Genomic DNA, 15,396 nt, shown 5'->3' with positions numbered 1-15,396 from the left:
TATGGTCCATGGATCCAGGCTCTGGGGCCTCTGATTTTGAGGACAATGGCCCCTACTGTGGTTCCCTGACCCAGGATGCAGGCACGGGAAGGTACCTGCCTGTCTTCCCCATCCATGGCCTGAAGTGCTCACTAGTTTATAGTTTAGTCATTGAGGACTCTGGAAATGGGTTCTGCTTTTCTCCCACAAGCTGATAATAATCTTCCCCAGAGATCATGTTGAAGTCTGCAGTGAAAACTCCTTCTTCAGACCCTACCCTCTACCCCAGAACACTCACAGCATTCTGTCTCCTATTGTTCCCATAGTCCTCTGGGGCACTGAGGAAGTGCAGGCGGCCTGGACAAGGTCCATATGGGGCTTGTACGGAGTGGGTCTCTGCTTGGAGAGGAACACTGAGAACTGCCCCTTGGCATAGGCCACTCCCCGGGCCTACACACCATCCCCTCCTTCCAGTCATCCAGGGCGGAGAGCCTTTGGTCTGGGGAGCTGTGCTTCCTGGGTGAGGTTGGCAGCTTATGGCATCAAGGCTACAGCTATATCTCCATATGGATGCTGATGCTTTGGGGTTGGGGTCTAGTTGGAATACTTAGTTACCTTAGTTTAGGTTAGGATGGGGGAGAAGAGGGAAGAAAAGGAAGGACAAAGTGGAGGAGAAAAAAGGGTCAGGAAGAAAAGGGGGAACCAGGAGTCACAGGAATCAAAGCACAGGGAGGTCAGATCCCATAGAGCCAGGCTGGGAGGTCACTGTACACAGTGACGCCCGTCATCTCTCCAGATGATGCTCCAATGACGGGACATGTGAGTTCCCAGTTCAGAGCCACTGCGCTCTCAACATCCTCATGGGTTTTGCTGCCAGGGTCAAATCACAGAGGAGGGTGTTTATGGAGAAAAGGCTTTTAGAGCCTTGACTCATTTTGGATTGTTTGGGAAGGTTTTTTTTCAGCTCCATGTGTTTTTGAAAAAGCAGAACAACAGTCAGGCTGACATCATCTGGTGTTAATGGGAACACTATAAACATTGCCACTTAAAGTCAAGCCAAAGCATTATTTTACAAAATTATTTAATCATTTGTTCCAGTATTCACTAAATGGTACAAACATCAAGGAAGTGTTCAAAATGAAAGAAACTGGTGTATTAAGGAGTAGATGAATTTATGGTAATGATAGTAATAACAACAACTCCCCCCCCCCCCCCCCCCGGTCAGGCTAAGTACACAAGGTTCTGGATTTCTTCCAGGGGCTTCCACAGAGCAGAGGAATGTTTTTGCTGTTCACTTACACAGCTGAGCTGGCCCGTTGCCATGACAGGCAGCTTTGTTTATTTGGTTTTCACTTTTCTGCATGAAATATGGTCCTGTCTTGATTCTCCTGCCTCTGGGGCTGAGTGTTTCTAGCTAGAATCCTCTCTGTTCCTGTGCAGAATGAGTCCCTTCGCTGGTACTACTGGTGGGCAGCTGGCAGCACTGCTGGGGGCAGGGAGTCTGCACGCACATTCAGGTCATAGATCACAGTTTCGGAGTTAAACCTTTGTTTGGGGTAGCACTCATTTGGCTTTTAAGCTCGACGTGACTTGGTTGTGAACCTAGTGGACTGCTTCATCTGGGGAATTCATGCATGGGCTCTGTCTCACCACCACCATCACATTACACAGTTCACGGGCACGCTGGCCTGTGTGTGCCCACAATCCCAGCAAACGTTCCCCTGATGGAGGACGCTGGCCAGAGGCCCGATATCAAGCCCAATGCCTACATCAGTGCTTCTTACGTCTGCTCTGGGCCAGAATGACAGTGAGGGTGGATGGAGAAGACAGATGAAACACAGTACACCTCATAAATAAATAAGCTCACCATATAGTGTATTAGAAGGTGAAATGCTGTGGGAAATTGATATCAAAGTAGAGCAGGGGTAAAAAATGGTGGGTGTTTCTGGGTGTGTGGGAGGAGTTGATAGTTCAAAACAGAATGGCTTGGGTTTCTTATAATATTAAACATACAGCAATAAGTGACCTAGAATTGTACTCTTGGGTGTTTACCTTAGAGAAATGAAAACTTGTGTTCTCACCAAAACCTATACATGAATTTCCAAAGCAGCTCTATCTGTAATAGCCCCAAACTAGAAACAACGCAGATGTCCTTTGTCATGTGAATGATCAACAAACTGGCGCCTCCTTTCCGTGGAATACTTACTACTCAGCAATGAAAAGGAATGAACTATTGATACATTCACAACCTGGAGAAATCTCCAGAGAATTATTCTGAGTTAAAAAAAAAAAAAAGTCTATCCCAAAGGATTACATACTATATGATTCCATTTATACAACATTCATGAAATTACAGAATTATAGAAATGGACCACCAATGAGTGGTTGCCAGGGGGACGGGGACAGAGGGAAGTGTGTGTGGCTATAAAAGGGCTGTATGAGTGATCCTTGTGGGGACAGAGATATTTTGTATCTGGACTGTATCAGTGCAATGTCCTGGTTGTGCTACTGTACTATAGGTTTGCAAGATATTACTGCTACAGGAAACTTAGGTAATGGGCACAGAAGATCTGCTTTATTTCTTGAAGGTACATATGAATCTTACAGTTGCCTCACAATAAAAAGTTTAATTACTCCAAAAATAGGGTGGCCCAGGTGGGCCCACTGAGAAGGTGACATTGGAACTAAGATTTGAAAGAGATGGTGGAGACAGACATGCATTTATCTGAGTAGACAGTGTCCCTGGCAGAAGCCCTATTGTAGAAGTGCATTTGGCATTCTCAAAGGGCACCAAGGGACAAGGTGAGTGAATAGGAGGGCATAGGAAATAAATCACAGGGGTAGCTGGGACCAGATCCCAAAGGCCCTGGTGGGCACAGTAAAGTCCTGGGCTTTCACTCTTGGTAGTCAGGGGAGTTATGGGTCATTCTGGGTAGCAGAGTGACATGGGCCAACTTCAATTTTAACACACCCCTTTGGCTGTTGAGTGGAGAATAGACTGTGGGGGCTTGGACAGAAGCTGGAAGACAGTAAGGAGGCCACTATAAGCACCCTGGATGACCCTAAGTGTCTCCTCTGCCTTGGCAGGCCCCGTCTGTGTCCTTCCTGAATGTGTGTGCACTTAAATGTTTGGTCAGGCATGCAGGAGCATCTTGAAGAAGCACTGGCCCCCAAAGCCCTGAGTCTACACTGGTGACCCATGGAGGGAATATAGCATGGTTAAGGATGAGGGTCAGAAAGGTGAAGATGAGGAACCGCCAAGGACAGGGACCTTGGGCTACAACTTATCATTAAAACTTGGGGCCCATGGGGGGCACCTGGGTGGCTCGGTTGGTTAAGTGTCCAACTTCAGCTCAGGTCATGATCCTGTGGTTCATGAGTCTGAGCTCTGCATCGGGTTCTGTGCTGACAGCTCAGAGCCTGGAGCCTGCTTTAGATTCTGTGTTTCCCTCTCTCTCTGCCCTTGCCCCACTGTTGTCTCTGTCTCTCTCAAAAATAAATAAACATTAAAAAATTTTTTTAAAAACTTGGGGCCCCATGGGAAGCAGATCTGGAAGCCCAGTGGTTTAGTACAATAAAAATAAAAATGCCCTCGATGGTGTCCAGGGTGTTTACATGCATGTCACTGAGACTTTCAAGTAGGAATGCATTCTGCAGGAGGTTTTAAGGACTTGCTATGTGTTGGGGACTGGTGTCGGTACCACAGGTACAGTGGAGGTAAAGCTGGCATAGCTCTTATACTCAAAGGATCAAGCTATATGCTGGGCCTCTTTTCTCCAAAGTCTCCAGGGGTGGATCCTTCCTTGGTTCTTCTAGATTCCATTAACCCCAGGTGTTTATGGGTTGTGGGGTTGTGGCAGTGTCACTCCAATGTCTGCTTCCATCTTCACGTGGCCATCTTCCCTCTGTGTCTGTGTGTTCCTGTGTCTTCACATGGTGTTCTCCCTGCATGTGTGTCCTCACATCATCATCCCTCTTCTTATAAGGACACCGGTCATAGCGGCTCAGGGCCCACCCTAATGACCTCATCCTAACTAATTACATCTGCAATGACCCTATTTCCAAATAAGGTCATATTCTGAGGTACTTGAGGTTAGGACTCCAACACATCCATTGGGAAGGCACAGTCAACCCACAAGGAATACTGTGCCAAGAAAGAAAGAATGGTTAGGAAGTACTGGGCAGCTGTCGGATGGAGTCACAGATCTCACATCAGAGAAACTCGTCTGAGCTCATATTCACATGCTGAATCTGCTTGCTCTGAATCACTCCCACTAATATTTTTAAAAACATGTTTTGCGGGGGTGCGGGTGTGCCTGGGTGGCTCAGTTGATTAAGTGTCCAACTTCAGCTCAGGTCATGATCTCGTGGTTTGTGAGTTCAAGCCCCACATAGGGCTCTCTGCTATCAGTGTGGAGCCCATTTCAGATCCTCTGTCTCCCTCTCTTTCTGCTCCTCCCTTGCTCATGCTCTCTCTCATAAATAAAAACATTTCAAAAAATGCTTGGGTTGCCTGGGTGCAGTCAGTTGAGCATCTGACTCTTGATGTCTGCTCAAGTCATTATCTCATGGTTTGTGGGTTCAAGCCCTGCCTCAGGCTCTACGCTTATAGTGCAGGACCTGCTTGGGATTCTCTCTCTCCTTCTCTGTCTGCCCGCCCCACCCTCTCTCACAATAAATAAATAAACATTAAAAAAATTTTCTTAATCAAGTAAAAACATGCTTTACTCAAAGTGTTTCTGTTATTGATTTCACGTAAAAAGTATTTTTATGCTCCTGACACAAGGAAATTTTTGTTAGCAGTGCAGTCACTTAACAGTTGTGCTGGCCTGAATAACTGGTCTTCTCCCTGTCTTGCACCCCATGGCCATCACGATGTCCAGATGGGACATCAGTGGGGGTAGGTAAGCACAAACTAGGCTAGATCACAGAAGACCCAGCAGCCAGCAGGACCTAGACTGGCTCGAGTAGCCAGCAGGGAGCCATCTGGTCCTCAGCAGGGAAATTATGTGGGAAATGTAGAGTCTCATAGGTCTGGGCAGGGCAGGAGGCATCTGGAATTAAAATGGAGGTGAAAGGTTTAAGAACTGGGAACCATCCATACGCAGCTCCTAGACCTGGGGAGACAACGATGAACCCTAGAGCTCCTCTTTAGGAGAGACTGAGACTTAAGGAAAGATGGGTTGGTCAGTGATGGAAACAAGAACTTGCAGAAAGGAGAGCTTCAAATAGAACGAAAAGGTCAGTGGCTTCAAACTTCACCAGAGACAAGTGTGTAGTGATTCCAGGGGGGAAAGCCTTCCTTTCCAGATGTCTTATCCTCCTCAGGCAGGAATGGCTCTTTGACCTGCTTCCAGAGTCCTAGGATGTCTCAGTCTCCCCTGGTGGCCATGTGGCCTCTAAGACCAGGGCTAGATGTCTTCTAGGTCCTGAAGCGCCCCCTTCCTAGGTCCTCATCAGAGCTAGGGCAAGAGGAATGGGCTGAAAAGGAGGAGTGAACTGGAAAGGACCCAGTAGAGGTGGTCTGGCTGGGCGCCTGAAATGGCCACAGTCCTGGTCCATGGGCATACTTCTACTTTCTCCTGGTGCCACAGACAATTCAGCTGAATCCATTTAAAAGAGGAGGGCAAATATACAAATCATGACCCCCACATTCCCTCAACCCCTTGTAGGACACCATAGAAATACACATATATATATATTACGCCTCACTAACAACCATGGTCAGGAATAAATTTGGAATTCTTGAATTTAGACTCTAGTTCATTCGTATGCTTGTTGCTAAATTAAAAGCTTGAAATAATTTTCTGCTGTAAAAATACAAGACTATTGCTATTCAGATAAACAGATTTTTCAAATCAAAGACTTGAAATCTTAGGAATTATTTCAAGATGCCTTTTGGAAAGCTTTTCTGTTTCTGATCATAAAATGTCAAAGTCACATTATTGTGAGCTGTAGTTTTTCTATACTTGATCTTAGCCAAAAGTAAGGAAGCAATCCAGTTTTTCTAGATTTAGTTTTACTTATTAGTACTCATTCACAGCTAAAATGACATGTTATGCTTTAAAATAATAAAACACATTTTAGAAATATATTGTATTTAGGTGGGATTTCAAGCTATAAAGGAGCAAAAAAATCAACAAATCCTCCTCCCTAAAAACAACTATAAAAGTGGACATCACTGTAAACAAACAAAAAAACAAGCAATCATTTCAGGGCTCTGAAAACTGACCAGAGGCAAACAACAAATTGAAAAACATAATCATGAAACACTGTGGAGATTCAGGTAAAAGCATTAGGGATAGGTGGCATTCTTGGCTGGGACTGCCTCCGCCCTTCATCCCAGCCCAATAAGCCTGGTTGTTCTGCCAGGGCAGGACAGGCCCTCACTAACTTTGGAGTAAAGAGTAGCAACTCACAGCTAGCAGGAAATGGGAGAAGCCTGCAGATCTCCTACCGTGAAGGTGCTATCCTGGTCAGAATGAGCAATATAAGACTACCCAGAAACTGAATAGGAGATCTTAGAAATGAGATAGCCATTAAACATTCCACATAACTCTGGCCTTCTGGGAGCCTGTGTACATGCACCGTGGAGACCTGAGAGGGCCTGGCATTAAAGTAACACCTGAAGTAGAGTTGAAATTGCCAAAATTGAATATGTCTCCTAATTCAAACACAGATCCATCAAGAGAGTACCATGTTTGTGCACAACTTTTGACCAATCAGTGAGTGACCAGTAAGCTATGCAAACACAAAAGTGACCCAAAAGAAGCTAGGCCCCCAGAATAAAAAATACAAATAAGAATTAAAAAAAAAAACAACTGAGCAGAATCATCACTAGATGCACACCGGTGTGTGTGTGTGTGTGTGTGTGTGTGTGTGTGTGTGTCAAACAGATCGGGTCAAAGCAGGTTAAAAATCAACAAAAAGCAGTAACAACTAAGAATCTCAGAATAAAAAGAAAATAGAATCTAGATTGGTTATGATCTATTATCTAAAATATCCAATTTTCAACAAAAATGTATCAAGCATGCAAAAAAAAAGTGTTACCCATACTTGGGAGAAAAAGCCAATGGAAACTGTCTTTGAGTAGCCCAAATGTTGGATTTAACAGACAAAGACTTCAAAGCTGCTATTTCAAGTATGTTTTAAAAAACTAAAGGAAACCATGTTTAAATAATTTGAAGAAAATATTATTAAAGTGATTCAACAAGTAGGAATATAAAAAAAAAAACAAAATAAAATAATTTTTAATAGGGCTAAATGGAAACCCTAAGGCTAAAAAGTACAATAACAAAATGACTATTATGAAATCAGCAGTAGATTTGAGATATCAGAAGAAGGAATCAGTGGATTCAAAGAAGGGTCAATAGAAATATAATCTGAAGAACAAAGAGAAAAATAATTGAAAAAAAAAAAAAAAAGATCAATTTCCCAGAGACCTGTGGAACAGTATCAAGCATGCCAACTGCCTAAGGGGAATCCCAGAATAAGAGGAGACAGAAAAAGAGCAGGAAAAAAATTTGAAGAAATAATTGTTGAAAATCTCTCAAATTTTATGAAAGCTTTAACCTATAGATCCAAAAAAACCTAAGGATAACCAATTAGGAAAAACAAAGAGATCTTCACTTAGTCATATCAAATTCTAGAAAGCAAAAAACAAAGAGGAAGCCTTGAAAACAGCAAGAGAAAAACTAATCATATATAGGGGAACAAAAATACAAATAATGAGTATAAATTTCATCAGAAAAAAAATGGAGGCCAGAAAGTAGTAGAATGCCACATTCAAAGTGCTGAAAGAAACAATTGTCAGCCAAGAATTCTATAACCAGCAAAATTATCCTTCAAAAGTCAAAGTGAAATAAAGATAGTCTTAGATAAACAAAGACTGATGTAAGGTGAGACTAAGAGACATGCCTTATAAAAAATACTAAAGGAAGTCCTTCAGGATGAAAGAAAATTACTTCAATTGGTAACATGAATCACAAAAGAAATGAAGAAATTAATGCCAGAAATGGTAAAAATATAAGTAATTATAAAAGACTTAATGAATGTACATTTTCTCTTTTACTATTTCTTTAAATGACATAAAATTATATAGAGCAAGTGTATTTTAGGGTCTACAACATATATAGATACGTTAATATATATGACACTAACAGCACAAAGGTGAAGGTGGGGTAGAGAAAAAAGGAAGCTATATTGGAAAAAAACTGCTATAATTTACTGGATTAAGTTAGTACTAAACTGAAGTAGGTTGTAATATGTCAAAATGCATATTGTAATTCCTAGAACAACTACTAAGGCAATAACTAAAAAATATAGTTTAAAACTCAACCAAGGAATTAAAGTACTGTTCAAAATTATTTAACACAAAAGAATGAAGTAAAGAAATAGACAAACAAAAAAAGACATGAGGCATATAGAAAATAGAAAAATGACACATATAAATCCAATCATTTCAGTAATTACATTAAATGTGAATAGAATAAATTTCCCAGTCAAAAGTCAGAGGTTGTCAGAGTAGATAAAAAAGCAAATTCAACTATATGCTGTCTATAAGATACATACTTTCAATTCAAAGACACAAAAAGGTTCAAATCAAAAGGGTATCAGCTCTCACCACTCTTATGCAACACAATACTGGAGGTTCTCACCAGTACAACAAAACAAGAAAGATTAACTGAATGTATTATACACAAATTGGAAAAGAAAAAGAAAAACTGGTTTTATTCAAGACAGCATAATCAGTATGTAGAATATCTCAGGACAAAAGATTAATATACAAAATACCAATTTTTCCTGTATACTAATGAACAGTCCAAAAACAAAATGAAGAAAACCTGTTCACAATAGCATCCAAAGGAATAAAATACTTAGAGGAATAAATTTTTAACTTTAAAAGTTCAAGACTTATATACTACAAAGTACCAAACATTGCAAGAATAATTAAAGATCTATATAAATTGAGATATATTCCATCTTCAAAATAGATCGAAAGAAACAATATTATTAAGATGGCAGTTTTCCACAAATTGGCCAACAGAATCCCCATCAAAATTCTGGTAGAATTTCTTGTAGAAATTGATAAGTCAGTCCTAAAATATATATGAAAATGCAAAAGACCTGGAATAGCCAAAACAATTTTTTTTTTTGTAAAGAAGAACAAAGTTGGAGGGCTCACACTACCTGATTTCAAAACTTACAACAAAACCTCAGTAGTCAAGACAATATGGTAATGGCACAAAGGTAGACATATAGGGGCACCTGGGTGGCTCAGTTGGTTAAGTGTCCAACTTCGGCTCAGGTCAGGATCTCACACCCTGCATAGGGCTCTACAGGCTCTGTGCTGACAGCTTGGAGCCTGGAGCCTGCTTTGCATTCTGGGTCCCTCTCTCTCTGCCTCTTCCCTGCTCGCTCTCTCTCTCTCTCTCTCTCTCTCTCAAAAATAAATAAACATTAAAAAAATTTTTTTTAAAGACATGTGGATCACTGGAACAGAAATAAAGCTTTATGTTTATAGTCAATTGATTTTCAACAAAGGTGCCATGGTAGTTCAGTTGAGAAAAAAATTGGTCTTCAATAACTTGCTGGAACAGTTAGATACACTTATGCAAAAACATGAACTAGGACCCTTACCTCACAAAACGTATAAAATTTAACCCCAAATGAATTATAGGCTTAAAAGTAAAAGTAAAAAGTATTAAGACTTCTAGAAGAAAATATTATAGAAAGTCCTTGTGACCGTTGGGTTAGGGAAAGAGTCCTTTTCAATACTGCACCAAAAAAAGCACAGTATGATACCAAAAGAAGTAATACACTGGACTTCATCAAAATTTAAAAAAATTTCTCTTAAAAAGATACCATTAAGAAAATAAAAAGACAAACAACAGTCTCTAAGAAAATATTTGCAAATTGATGTCTGATAGAAGATTTGTATCTTGAATATATGAAGAACTCTTATAATTCAGTAAGAAGTCAAACATCCCAACTAAAAAACGGACAAAACAGGGGTGCCTGGGTGGCTCAGTTGGTTAAGTGTCCAACTCTTGATTTTGGCTCAGGTTATGATCTCACAGTTCTCGAGTTTGAGCCCTATGTCAGGCCCTGCACTGACAGCACAGAGCCTGCTTGGGATTGTCTCTCTCCCTCTCCACATTCTCTCTGCCTTTCCCCCTGCTTGCATGCTCTCTCTTTCAAAACAAATATACTTTTGAGGCACCTGGGTGGCTCAGTTGGTTAAGTGTCCGATTTTGGCTCAGGTCATGATCTCATGGTTAGTGGATTAGAGCCCCATGTCAGGTTCTGTGCTGAACACTTGCTCAGAGCCTGGAGACTGCTTCAGATTCTGTGTCTCCTTCTCTCTCTGCCTCTCCCCCGCACACACTCTGTCTCACTCTGTCTCTCAAAAATAAATAAATGTAAAAAAAATTAAAAATAAATTAAAAATAAAGTTTACCAACTGAGCCACCCAGGTGCCTCTATAAATTAAAAATAAAGTTTAAAAAAATTTAAGTTTATTTATTTATTTTGAGAGAGCAAGAGTGCAAGCTGGGGAGGAGCAGAGAGAAAGAGAGAGAGGATTCCAAGCAGGCTCTACACCATCAATGCAAAGCCTGATGAGGGGCTGGAACCCACAAACTGTGAGATCATGACCTGAGCTGACCGAACTCAAGAGTCAGATGCTCAATCAACTTCTCCACCCAGGCGCCCCACAAAATAAATAAACTTGAAAAAAAATGAACAAAAGATTTTAATAGCTATTTCACCAAAGAAGATATTCAAATGATTAATAAGCACATGAAAACATATGTCTCCACAAAGACTTGTCTTTGTTTTTGCTTCTAGGGCATCCTGGAAGGAGGAAAGTGTTGGGCTGCCCTGCTGTGCTTGAATGGATTTGAAGTACACAAACCAAATTTATCATGAGCTGTTGTAGTAATGATAAGAACGATACTATTATGTAATCTATTTATGCCTGGTGACCATGGCATTCTGCTCCAGTACAGGCTCTGCCATTTTCAAAACACATTGATGACCACCATATTATCTAAGCCTCACTCACCCAGTGGGTAAAATTCTCCCTAAGAAAGACCTCCCCTGGCCACCTAGCAAGCTCCTCACTATCCCTGGGTCACCTAGCTGCCTCCTCATAGCCTAACAATATCCCAGGCAGCAATGGCCTAAGTTACCTAGTCTGTTATCACAATAGGGTACATCTTGGCTGGTTAAGATAGCACTCCTATTCTCCTAACTCCTCTCTAGTTATCATTGTCTCTTTGAAACAAAAAGATATGTCATGTTACCCTGGCATGTCCTATAAAGAGAAGAAAGGACAGAGAAATGAGAGCATTTACCATGATTGAGCTCTATTTGCTGGGATTTTTAAAAATCAGTGCAAAACCACAGTAGCTAAGGAGGAGGGAGAAGTGTGGTTTATTGAGCTTTGCTGAAAAGAAGGAATTTCTCTCATGGGACAACTTGCTTAGAAATAGAAGGAGATGAAGTTTAGACATGTGATTTTCATTACAAGCTACATCCTTTCAGACAGAAGGCAGATATAATTGGATCCATTTCTATTTTAATTATAATTCTTTGGCTTTAAAGTAATCACCAATGGAAATTTGCAAGCCACCACAAACGCCGCCATTTCAAATTCCCTGGATTTTAATGTGGTCTGGATTTCCTTCGGCAGGGCTGAGGCTACCCACCACAACTGATGTTTGTTGTTGTTACAGGCCTAAAGTTTTCCCCAAACAAATATAAACTGATCCTTTCTTTTCTCTTCTTTTCCTCCCTCCTTCTATTTTCCTTTTGAAGTAAAGAGACAGCTCTTCTAAATTTTGCCAACGCTTTCCCCTACAAAAAATAGGAGAAACAAGACTTTTTGTGATGAATGACAGCAGAGTGCAGAGGCGTAGGGCTTCCTTTTGTCCCTTCTAGCTGGCCAGAGGGCTTCTCCAACCTCTCTAGTTATCAGATTCAGGAATAATCACAAGTCCTGAGAAGGGCTTGAAATACAGTCAAACAGTATAACCAGCACTGTGAAACCCCTAGAGTTAAACCCCGTTTTAGCTGTTTCCTACTCACTTTCTTAACATCAGTCTATGTCTCAAAGACATTCTTGGCAGAGTTGGAAGGGAACCCTGGCAAAATCAATCCTGAGAATAAGTGTTGAGGTGCCCACGCAGCCTCCAAGAGGGTCCCTGCTCCTGGGTCCCTGTGCCCACATTCCTGAGAGAGGACCTGGTGAGTATCTGAGGTCCTATGCCTGTCCTCTGACACTGGCCCCACAGATGGTTTGTGGCTTGTTGCACATGGCCTGCATGGGACAAAGGCAGGGCTAGACTTTCTTTTGAAGCAAAGCAAGTAAATGTAAGAAGTGTGATCCATATTGTAACCAGAAATTTGTTTTAAACTAAAGTTCAGATAAAATGGTAGCGAGTGTGCTCCAATGTTTTGCTTGCTCCATGTGCCCTGCACACAAATGTTTTACTCAAATTCAGTATAATTCAACAAGTCTTAGTAAGTCATGTTAGTGTGGAAGTAGTATGTTTCTTTATTTGGCTAGTTGGTTTCTTTATGCACATGTATAAGTAAAAAGTGCACGCACGCACACACACACAACAAGAAATACAAATAGCAAAGCACTTACTTAGGTTACTTAACAAACCTAAACATGAGAGTTCCCCCACATCAATAACACAGTTTCAGAATACAGAAAATATATGAGTGAAAAATGCCAGTGTTAGTATTTGGAAATTAATCTCACGATCAAGAGGTTTTAGCAAATGAACAGCAAGCCCCAAGTGTAGATCACTGTATGAGCATGTGTGTGTCAGCAATTTCTGGCAATCAGCTGACATACGGCAAAAAAGATTTGGAGGTAAACCAAGTCAAACCAAGTCTGACATTTCCTAATGGTTCAAAAGATGAGATAAAATGAAATCATAAAACACCTTGTTCAACAACATTTTTTTTTTTTTTTTTTTGGCTTGTGTTCTTGTTCAGACCAGAGGGATTCACATCCAAGTCAAAGTAGACTCTTTGTAAGCTGACTCACAGAGGAGGGATGCTGGGATCCCTGCTCTCATCCTGACAGCTGTTCTCTCTCTGGATCCCTGGGCCTTCCTGACAAAGGCACATGGGCAGTAAGTGCTAGGCACTTCATTAATGGACAAAGGCTTATCGTCATCATTGGTTTACATTCCTGTAATTTAAAAAAGGTCCACAGTGACTTTTCCTATCACAATCAAATCCCTATTTAGAGAGGAAAAATGAAGGGCCTTACAACCACCCTTCTACACCAGACCAACACTGAATATACCCTAGGTTGGCAAATCATGCCAAAGAGTTTCACAGTTTTTCTTGCATCTTTCTCAAGAGGCTTTTGTATCTCTTTTCCTTCTGATAGGGAGTATACTGGAAGATTTTCCCCTGAAGCTTCTTATTTATGCAGGATTTTAATTCCTTCTCTCATGGTTTTCCAGATACTGTTATTATTTTGCTTTTCCTGGCTCCTGCCCCCAACCATATACCTAAGGCCATGGAGAATTAAGAAGGGGCTTGTAGGGGCGCCTGGGGTGACTCAGTCAGTTAAGCATCTGACTTCGGCTCAGGTCATGATATCACAGTTCATGAGTTCGAGCCCCACATTGGGCTCTGTGCTGACAGCTCGGAGCCTGCTCTGAATTCTGTGTCTCCCTTTCTCTGCCCCTCCCCCACTCATGCTCTGTCTCTCAAAAACAAATAAATTAAAAAAAAATTTTTTTTAATAAGAAGGGGGCTTGTAGAGGTCAAACAGTAGCCTCCTAAAGATGTCCACATTCCAATCCCTGGAACCTGTGATTATGTTAAGTTACTTGGCAACACAGAATTAAGGCTGCAAATGAAGATACTTGTACCATACATTGTACATGACAGCACAATAAGGAGATTATCCTGGATTATTTTGGTAAGCTAATGTCATCTCCAGATTCCTTAAAAGTGGAAGAGAGAAGCGAAAGAGACTTAGAGAGAGATGTAACCCCAAAAATGGTCAGAGTCATGCACCATTTCTCGCTTTCAATACAGAGGAAGGGGCTACGAGCCAGGGAATGCAGGCAGCCTCTAGAAACTGGAAAAGGCGAGGAAAGAGATTCATCCCCAGAACCTCCAGAACACCTTTATTTTAGCCCATTGACACTGATTCTGGACTTCTAATCCCCCAAACTTCAAGGTGATAAAATTGTGCCATTTTAAGCCATCAAATTTGCAGTTATTTGTTCCAGCAGCAATAGGAAACCAAGACAGAGGTGAATACCTCACTGCTAGCCTTTCTTCTCTAATTCCACCTTGTAGCCTTATGGCTAATAGTCCAGTTAAAATCATTCTTAATTTTGTTAGGTATTATGGTCCCATAGGAATAATCTCTCTCTTTTTTTGAGTGGGCTTGAACTCATGACCCTGAGATCAAGACCTGAGCTGAGATCAAGAGCCAGATGCTTAAAACCAACTGAGCCACCCAGGCACCCCAGGAATAATTTTTTTAAGTTTATTTATTTATTTATGGGGGCGGGAGAGCAGAGAGAGAGAGGGACAGAGAGAATCCCAAGCAGACTCTGTACTGCCTGCACAGAGCCCGACTTGGGGCTCAACTTCAGGAACTGTGAGATCATGACCTGAGGCAAAATCAAGAGTTGGACAATCAACCAACTGAGCCACCCAGGTGCCCCAATCTTTAAAAACAATATCCCCATCTGAGGGAAATGCACACTCAAATATTTATAGGTGAAATTACATGGTGCTGAGATTTGCTTTAAAATATTCATACGCAAAAACCAAAGTGTGAGGACACATGAAATCAGACAATTGTTGATAACTGTTGAAGCTAGATGATGGGTACATGAGAGTTCATTATGTTATTCTCTTACTTTTTGTGCATGTTTGAATATTTCCATAATATAAACTTGAAATGTATGTAGAGGAAACAAAATTTAAAATGTCCACCTTCATGGGTAGATATTTTATTCTAAGTAAGCTGAGGAGTTTTTCCATTGTTTTTACTTATAGTTTAGTTCATGAGATTCTCATTATTAATATGCTACAGAAGCCAGCTGTGGCTCTGGGCTCTCGATTTTTACATCTTCTTAAACAAGAAGAGAAGATATTAAAACTGATGCACACAATGGATACAGGGTTACCATCTTTCTCTCCGTGAAAAGGTGTTGAGGGCTCTGACAGAGGAGGGACAGCAGGGCCATGGTAGTCATGGGGGCAGGTAGACAGTTCATCCCTAGGGCCCGGCATCTCTCAAGTCATTTCTGGAAGCCTTCTGCCTCCTTTCTTCAGGTTTTGATTTGGCCCTCAAGCTTATAAAGAATTTAATCAATTCTAAATTAATCAACAAGTGTAATTTAATTAGTTCTAAAATCCAAT

General features: G+C 41.1%; 1 long non-coding RNA gene across 1 annotated transcript in view; it reads right to left on the bottom strand.

Annotated features, from left to right (window-relative positions):
• Positions 1 to 2,382: 2,382 nt before the first annotated feature.
• LOC128777081 (uncharacterized) overlaps positions 2,383 to 15,396 on the bottom strand; it is a 43,364-nt gene continuing 30,350 nt past the window's right edge. Inside the window, exon 3 of the long non-coding RNA XR_008422260.1 lies at positions 2,383 to 5,033. This is a non-coding gene — a long non-coding RNA (uncharacterized LOC128777081). The remainder of the gene's footprint in view (positions 5,034 to 15,396) is intronic.

Source organism: Panthera pardus, unplaced genomic scaffold, assembly GCF_024362965.1.
Source record: "Panthera pardus isolate Hobbes unplaced genomic scaffold, ASM2436296v1 HiC_scaffold_15, whole genome shotgun sequence".
Classification (NCBI taxonomy): Eukaryota; Metazoa; Chordata; class Mammalia; order Carnivora; family Felidae; genus Panthera; species Panthera pardus.
This window is presented reverse-complemented; position numbering and strand designations above follow the sequence as displayed.